We start from the raw sequence: 9569 nt of genomic DNA on the forward strand, positions 1-9569 counted from the left end.
TCCAAATAATCTGAAGTAGAGATTCACATTCCTGGTCACTGGACTAATTACTTAGTGTAATGGTCATCTCTCCCTGTTTTTTATTTGAATGCTATAAATCCCGACATGTCTTTTTCCTCTTACCCTCTTTCTCTGGTAGTTATCTAGTGCAAATTAAGTTCACCATGTTCATGCCCCCCCATGTGATCATGTGAATCCAATACAAATAAGCCTACAGGCTTTTTCCTGCACCACACTTTGACCACTTGGTCTCACCTTTGGTGGACGATTTTTGTGTAATTAGATTAGTGACATCCTCACAGGCGCCGTAAAATCCTAAAATTGGAGATTGGTACAGTGAGTGACCTGTGAGAGTAGCCCAAATTTCCTATGATAAGTCTATGGGCGCATGCCTGGGGACAGTGAACCGTTGCTAAGTGAGCGTGAGTGGGCAGCACTGACGCAAAGCAGCCAATACTGAATGACAGCGGCCAGTGCTGATGGGGAGTGGCCGCAACTGAAGGACAGTGGGCAGCACTGAAGGAGAGTGGGCGGTGCTGAAGGAGAGCAGGCGGTGCAGAAGAGACTGCGGGAGCTGCAGAAAGGACAACGAATGGCACAAAAGGAGAGCAGGCGGTGCAGAAGAGACAGCAGGCGGCACAGAAGGGACAGTGTGCAGCACTGAAGGAGAGCAAGCAGTGCAGAAGAGACAGCAGGCGGCGCAGAAGGAGAGCCGGCAGTGCTACACTGGAGTGAGTGGTGCTGAAGGGACAGCAGGCTGCACTGAAGGAGAACGGGTGGTGCTGAAGGGACAGCAGGGTGGTTGTGAAGGGACAGTAGGGTGATCCTGAAGGAGAGGGGGTGGTGCTGAAGGGGCAGTGGGCGCACTGAAGGAGAGCGGGCGTGCTGCAGGGACAGCGGGTAATGGTGAAGGAGAGGGGCAGTGCTAAAGGGGCAATTCAATTAAGAAGTCCCGCCTCCACGATGGCTGTAATTGGTTCATCCAGCACTGCTTAGCCAATCACAGCAGCGCTGGATGGACCAATTGTAACCAGCGTGTCGTTCAGGTGGCATTTATGAATTAGCTGAGCCACGGCTCATTACCAGACTGCAGTGGCTCATCCAATTCAAAAGTCCGCCTCCAGGATGGCTGTGATTGGTTCATTCAGCACTGCTCAGCCAATCACAGCAGTGCTGGATGGACCAATCATTACCAGGGTGTCATCATACCTCTGTGAAGGCTGTTAGTAACTGCATCAATGATAAATAAACTTTCAGTGATTGACTTATCACTGGCACTAATATACGTGAAAAAGGTTTTATCCCCCTTCTTCATAGAGTTGGCCTTTTCTTCCTTAATTTCTGTTTTAGCCGCATTAATATGTTTTGTCTCCTTCTGTCTAGTTTAATACAATCTTGATAGGTACACTTCTGGTTTCTTTATGTTTTTTAAAGGCACACTTCTTTTCTCTAACTATACCATAGTGGTTTCTTCTTTCTTTTAGTTTTGCTAATTTATTTGACATACTTTAGTTGGATTTAAAGGGTTTTTCCAGGGAAATACTATTGATGGCCTATCATCTGGATAGGTCATCAATAGTTGATCGGCCGAGGTCCGTTGCTGGAGACCCTGACTGATCATCTGAGCGTTCGCATGCTGTCAGTGCAGCAAATACACAGGGGTCAGAGTGGAAGCCTCCGCGCCAACCTCTGTGTAGTGGCCGGTGCTTGTAACTGCAGGCACAGCTTCCATTGATTTCAATGCGATCCGAACCTGCATTTACAAGCGCCGACCACTACATTGGAGGTTGGCGCAGAGATTTCTGCTCCAAATACACAGAGGGTGGAGCGGAGGACACAACAGCATAGTTTACTGAACCCAGACTAAGATTGGCATTTTACTATTGTTCCCTGAGCACACACTTCTGCTATTTTATTTCACTCTTTTAATTCATTTTTAAACACTCACCCATTTCCTAGAAATTAGTGTTTCTAAAATCTTATATTTTGGTTTAGTCTAATCTGTATGGTCACCTTTAGGCCTCAGTCACACTGGCGGTTTTCCCCGCGATTTGCGGATCGCATGACGGATGCGCATCCGCAAATCGCGTGACCGGGGCCGAAAAATCGCCCGAAAAATCTGCTCCTAGCCGCGTTTCATTAGAAACGGGCTGGAGCAGTGCAGCGCTGTCCAGCGCATTGAATTCAATGGAGCCGGCAATACAGCCGGCTCCATTGAAAGCAATGGGCTGCGGGTGATCTTAGGATGAATTTTCGGGAAGGGCTTAAAAATATAAGCCCTTCCCTGAAAATCATCCAAAACTGTGTAAAAAGTAAAAAAAAATATATACTCACCTTGTCCCGGCAGACGGAGTTCAGCCGCGGCCGGCCGGCAGTTCTCCTGAACTGCTGTGAGTAGTATTCAGCAGCCGGGGATTTAAAATCCCCGCCTGCTGAATGAGCTGCCTCTGATTGGTCACAGCCCTCACCAATCAGAGGCAGCTCTCACTCACCCATTCATGAATGGGTGAGTGAGTGCTGCCTCTGATTGGCTCGGTGCAGGGACCAATCAGGGGCAGCTCTCAGCTGTCATTTAGGAATAGGCGCAATCTGCGATTTCTGTTCTATAATAAATCGTGTGTCCGATACCATTGCAAAGCAATGGTTCTATAAAAACGGCGATTGCATGCGCAAGCGCAGATCGCACCACAAAACGCCCGTCTGACCGAGGCCTCAAGGTGTAGAGCTTGTTCTCTTTCAGTCTACTGCTTGCCTCTTGCTCTTTTGTAACAGGGTAAGGAGTGGAGGAAACCCCATCGCTAGATAGAGTGTTGTTAAGTTTCATTGCCATATTTTGCTATGCTTTGTTTTTTTTTATGTTTTTGCTTTATAGAAGGGGTTCAAAGGAAAAATTTTGTATATTATGTGGCAGGGACTCTATTTTGTGGTAATGTGAAGTTCAGTGGCTTCCAGTGGGTTTAGTTAGACCTTGCTTTAACCAATATGGTGCTGGAAAGTAATGTCCCCAGATACTATAACTGCTGGGAAGCTTGATGGTGCCTAGCCACAACTAAATGAAAATACAAAAACGCAAATACACTAAGTTACTCACATGGGTTGTGGCTAGAATATATACATGGGTGGTTTCCTGCCAAGACATCATTGTGAGTAGTGTGAGGTTGTTGACAAGAGAATGTGCTATTGACAAGACAGAAGGGATGCAGTTAACCACAAGGGTTCGCTTGTGCCAAAGTCATTATTGGGTCTGTGCGCTTGCTGCAAGCATCTTCTGCTCAGACATTTGGTGCAAGACAGATGGCCAGACAAAGACTGTGACCCAGTATGGGTCATCTGAAAGGCCAAATTCATCGGGACTATGACTAGGACTACAAGCAATGAGTTTGAAAAAGTGGGGACAAAAAGAAGCCAACAACCAGGCACTAAGGAATTGGGTATAGCTGAAGAAAAAAATGATTTTATTGAAACTTCACTTTGAATTATATATTAATTAAACTACACTATGTATTAATGTGGACTTTAAATAAATCTTATTGGATGTTGCACTAATTTCCCACATGTTTCCCTTACTGTATGTTGCACAATTATCCACATTTATGTACTCCCACCTAGCCTAGAACTTAAACTGGCTTGCCACACTCCAAATACATGTGTATCTCCCCATACTACAGTACACTCCTTATTTACTTATGCAACTATACAGTGTATGCACATTCGAAACTGCTGACAGTTCCAATCAGTAAACTGCTTCAGCTTTTCACCAGAGCTGTGGAGCAGCACCTTGGACTGGGATTAATTGCATTGAGATTGACAAAGAAGTCCTGCTTGCAGATCACTTGCGGTAGCACCTGCCATAAATTAAAAGTTTATCACTGATAAGTCGATCACTGAAAGTTTATTTATCAGTTACTAACAGCCTTCATAGAGGTATGATGACACTCGTCCTATACAAAGAGCTGTCAATAGTTTTGCATCAGCAAAAATGCTAACAGAATCCCCTTAAAAAAAGAGAGTTGGGTACTGCAGTCTGCATAAAATCTCTCAGACAAACAAACAAATACAAAGTAGCAGCAGCAAGTCATAAGGTCATAGCATAAAAACCTAAATAAAGATCAGTTACAAAGTAAGGTTATCCCATTGCCATATATTTGTACTGTGTAAAACTATTACTGGATTGAGTCATTCTCTTCCTTTTTTTATTCATCTGGTTCAGATCGTCATGACAGTGTCTTCTACTCGTCTTTGTAGTACTTGTTGCTCAGATGTCTGATGATTCTTGATTTTTCTGCACATCTCTACGCTGTGCTCCTAAAAATAAGTGTCATATATAGTGTGAATATAATAGCTCCACACACTGTACCTCCTGAATATGGTAGCTCCACATACTGTGCCCCCTGTATATAATTGCTTCACACTCTGTGCCCTGGGAAAAAAATAGTTCCACACACTGTGAGCCCTAAGTAAAATATTTCCATACTGAGCCCCAAAAATAATAGTGGTGTATACTGTGCCCCCTGAATATGTGCTATGCACTGTGCTCTTGAACATAAAAGCTCCTTACACTGTGCTCCCTAAATCTAATAGCTCCACATACTGCGTCGCATAAATAAATAACAGTAGCTTTATACACTGTGTCCTCTGGATAAATTCTCCACATACTCTACTACAAACAGAATAGTGCCTTACACTATATACACCCTAAATATATATTATAGCTCCACACTGTGCTTCCTGAATAATATAGCTCTGCCTACACTGTACTCATTGTCACTGTGCCCTAGATTTAAAAATGCTGACATTGTACCCTTTATTTTAAAAAAATACCCCAATTGAGCCCCTTGAATACAAATATGCCCATAGATGTACCCTGAATATAAATCCAATCTGCAGCCCTTCTGCAATAACAATTGCCTAGTGATGACGCGGGAAAAGCAGTAGTTTACAAAAAAAAAATCTGTACTGCGCATGTCTGACGGTGAGCCGTGTGGACCATCCGCAGTACAGAAGAAAAATAAACTAACCAGGTACGCGCGGACGCTGCTGCTGGCAGAGCCGGATTCCGCTGCGGGGTTCCGCATGTGGAATCCGGCTCTGCAGTGTGAAAGGGGTCGAAAGATGTCTAAAAGAAAAGCTTTGTTGTCCATATCAATCAATCGCAGGGCAGCTTTTATTTTATCTCAGCAGTATAAGAAATGAAAGCTGTGCTGTGATTGGTTGCTATTGGCCAGAAAGCAGAAGTCCCAGGACTACCACTATCAACTTCTTATGGGGGAAATAGTAAAATACAGAGCAGTTGAACAAAGCAATTATCACCTTTAAAAATAATGGTAAAATGCAAATATTTTAATTAGAGAAATATTAGAAATGGGATCGGTGCTTGTAACTGTGTCTGCCCCTAGACTGTTATAACCCAGAGATTGACATCACAATTGATGGACTATGAGGACGTTGTTAAGAATGACCAATTTTCATTTATTAAAACCAATACTTTTATAATTTGTCACTGATAGTTTTGGGCTCAGTAATCACCATAAATATACTGTGCAAATCATGATTACTGCAAAAAGCGGTTCTCTATGACATCACTTCTATGACACGTGAACGTACACACTATAGAGTTCCAGTAACACTTGTTACCTTCCTGCAGACACTATAGATCTCACTGCCAGAGGGCCAGGCCATATGAAATGTGCTTGTCACAAATGCTGTAGTTATGCGCTACTTGTGCTGCATTACAAGCAGCGCATAACTACAAATTGTTAACGTTACAGAATACAGTACCATCAGTTTCACTTCCACAAAAAATACTCATGTAGAAATTGTGCACTTTAAAAAAAAACAAGAATTTCAAGAATACAGAATTTCACAAGAAAATCTTGCCAGTTCCTGCTATAATGGGAAACAATCACTTCAAGATCTGCATGTTCCTTGTGTAGTTCAGGATTGCTCACCCTCTAAGCACACAATTCACATGCACCCTCTGAACAGCAGGACTGCTAGCATATTGATGAGACTGACATCTGCAGGGAGGATGCTCACCACTTGGAAGACAGTCAGGACATGATATGAACAGCGGATCAGCCTTTAGCTTCAATATCAGGGATGTTGATGACTGACAGTGGTTCACTAGCAACTACAACAGGATTTCTCTCTTTCCTGTAACTTGGACTTCTTGCATGTGTATGTTGATATAGACTCCACAGTGACTTTAAGGGAATCTATCACTATATTTTTGTACTCCTCACTGAGAGCAGCATAATGTAGTGTTTATTATACTGTTTACAGTGATATATCTGTGATGTAGATCTGTGCAGTAGTTTTGGAGAAACTTGTAGAATCCAGACACAAAACTAGACCTGCTTATTCATGAGCTGCAGGCTAGCCACACCTACCACGCCCTCCAGCATATGATTGGCAGCTCTGTCACTAAGTAATAGGTGGACAACAGTCAATCAATGGTTGGAGGGTGGAGTGGGTGTAGCTAGCCTGTAGATTATGAATATCCAGGACTACTGTAAGTAGTCTTCTATGCATGTGCTGCTACTGATAAAATGCAAGTTTCTCCAAAACTACTGCACAGATCCACACAGCTAACATATCACTGTTATCAGTGTGACAGGCACTACCCTGTGCAGCTCTCAGTTCAAAAAGATGGTGACAGAGTCTCTTTAAGTAAATTGGTGAAGAATGATGGCAGCATGCTATGTGCAAAAATATCAAATCTTTATTCCTCCATTGTTCCAAAAGCTTGTCGAGCTTAATAAAGACCAACACTTGGCCGAAACGTTGCATGTTTCTTTTTTGGAACAATGGAGAAATAGAGATTTGATACATCATATGCCGCCATGATTCATACCAATTTTGATACGTTTTTCGATTAAGATCCTAATCTATTTTTGTGGCGTTGCAACTAGAGATGAGGGAGCATACTCGCTAAGGCAAACTACTCGAGCGAGTAGTACCTTATGCCAGTACCTGCCCGCTCGTCTTTAAAGATTCAGGTGTCAGCGGGGGGCGGGGAATGGCGGGAGAGAGCGGGGAGGAGCGGATGGGAGATCTCCCTCTCATTCTCTTCCCCCCGGTCCTCCCTGCTCACTCCTGCAATTTACCGCTCTTCCCTGCCGGCACCCGAATCTTTAGAGACGAGCGGGCAGGTTCTCGCATAAGGCACTACTCGCTTGCCTTAGCGAGTACGCTCGCTCATCTCTAGTTGCAACCATTTTGACTCATCCTGTGGGGTTGATTCATTGTCCTTGCTGCTGGTAAACTCTCTTTTTCCTACAAGTACAGTCTCTTTAAGCATGATGATCTGAATAAATACATGTGACACATTTGATAATTAGGAGTATTACTAATACCAATATGCAGTGCACACAGAAGAGTACTCTATCTCAGGAGCACATTATATTTACTTAGCCATTAGGCGTTTACAAAAAGTAAACAGTGGAAAATGAAATGATAAGCTGATGATCATTAAATTGAGCTGGCACATTAAACACATACCCCAGGTGTAGTGATGAAGGTATGTATGCTAGGGGACGTCAAAAGCACTGCAGGACTAGCAGAAAGCTGGTGGAAAGAATTTGGGATATAGGATCAAAGCTGCTTTCAGACGAGCGTATTTTAACTCAGTATTTGCTCCGTGTTTTGCGGGCTGTAATACAGAGCTAATGTAAATCTATATATCTATCCACAGTCATATTTTTCACACCCTTTTTTAAAAAAAAGAAAAAAAACACAGCATGACATTTTTTTTTCTGTATTTGCTCCCATATTGGTACTATTGTGTATTAAGCAAATATAGATCAGTATTTGTCCAGTAGAAAATAAATCACATTTAATACAGAGGCGAATACTGATGGAATACACATTCATACAACGGATCCATATTATGGACATGCACAATACGCTTGTCTGAAAATAGCCTTATGGTAGATGGCCAGGTGTGTGCTGTGGTTACTCCAGCTACACAGTTAAGCCACTTTCACACATCAGCATATTGGTCAGTACTTTACTTTAGTACTTGTCAGCCAAAATCAAGAACAGAGCCTACAGAAAGTACTTACAGTATAATGGGAAGATTGCCATTAGAGTTGAGCGAACGTATTCTTCCCAGCTTGATGCTCGTTCGAGTATTAGCATACTCGATGGTGCTCGATACTCGAGCGAGCATCACGCCGTGTTTGACCCCGCCCCAGTTTTCGCCCCTCCCCGCCACTGACGTGTCAGATTTGACCCCTCCCCGCTGCGACACTGCACATGTCAATGATAGTTTGTGGCTGGCTTGGCAGAGGGGAGAGAGAGAGAACAGGAATGAAAAAAAAAAGCTCGGCAACCGGCGGGTCCCATACAAAGATGCTCGAGTCTCCCATTGAAGTCAATGGAGTTCGTTACTCGAATAGAGCTCTCAAATTTTACGGAAAGCTAGACTCGAATAACGAGGACCCAAGCATTTTGGTGCTCGCTCATTTCTAATTGGCATCTCTTCTGATTCATGCTCCCTGCTTTGGCTTACAAGTACTGATACAAAATACTGCCGTGTAAAATATTTGCCTAAACTTAAACTTGTACAGCAGTGCAACTTATGTTAGTTTGTCTCCCTTTCTTGTTCTCTCTGAGCCAAGAGAAACCTAAACTGAAAACAAATCTGTGCTGAGAGTTTAGGCTGCTTTTACGTGACAGTATTTAGCTTCAGTATTTGTAAGCCAAAGCAGGGAGTGGATCCAATACACAGAAAGATGTAACTATTGTCATTACACTTTTTCTATGTAGGCTTCATTCTTGGATTTGAATCACTAATATTTAAGCTAAATACTGGCCAGAATACTGCTGTGTGAAAATGGCAAAAACTCAAAGGTTGGTGCAGAAATGTTTGTGACCGTTTCATTCATCTGAATAGGGTTTGTAGAAGTCACTTGCACCAGCTGCAGAAAAAAAAAAACAATTCGGACATGGGAAAAAATTTCTACTGCAGACATTTTTTCAACAAATTTGCTGCGTGTGATCGTTATACTGCCGCCTTCTAAATGAGTTTCACTGTGACATTGTTTCATATTTCCCATAAATCTATCTATATCCGGCTTCATCATTCTCTTTAGGAATCCCTGAATGCCCAGACATTTGGCAGTAGAAACTTGCGCTGCTTGGACCTGAATATGATACCCAAGAATTCTCAAGTCCCATAAATGATAAAATAGACTTTAAAAACACTAAATCACTAGTGAGTTAAAGGGGTTATCAGGGAGAAATAAAAAGAAAAACAAGTTCTCCATATTAAATAAAATATAAAATATAGGCTTATACTCACCTCTCCCAAGTAGTTGCAGCTCCCTTACTGGTAGTTTCGGTCTCTTCTGAGACCAAATGTTAACAGGCTGCTGCAGCCTGTTTGCAATACATCACTGGCTGCTGCAGCTAATCAAAGACAGCACTCAAAGACAGCACAGGGGTTGTCACCTATCTTTGGTGCTCCACTGAAGTGAATGGAGTGGTGGTGCACATGTGCATTCTCCACTGCATCACACTTCAGGACTGAGCCATGGCTGGACTTGCTGGACATTACGTAAAGCCTG

This window comes from Eleutherodactylus coqui, chromosome 1, assembly GCF_035609145.1.
Source record: "Eleutherodactylus coqui strain aEleCoq1 chromosome 1, aEleCoq1.hap1, whole genome shotgun sequence".
NCBI classification, from domain to species: Eukaryota; Metazoa; Chordata; class Amphibia; order Anura; family Eleutherodactylidae; genus Eleutherodactylus; species Eleutherodactylus coqui.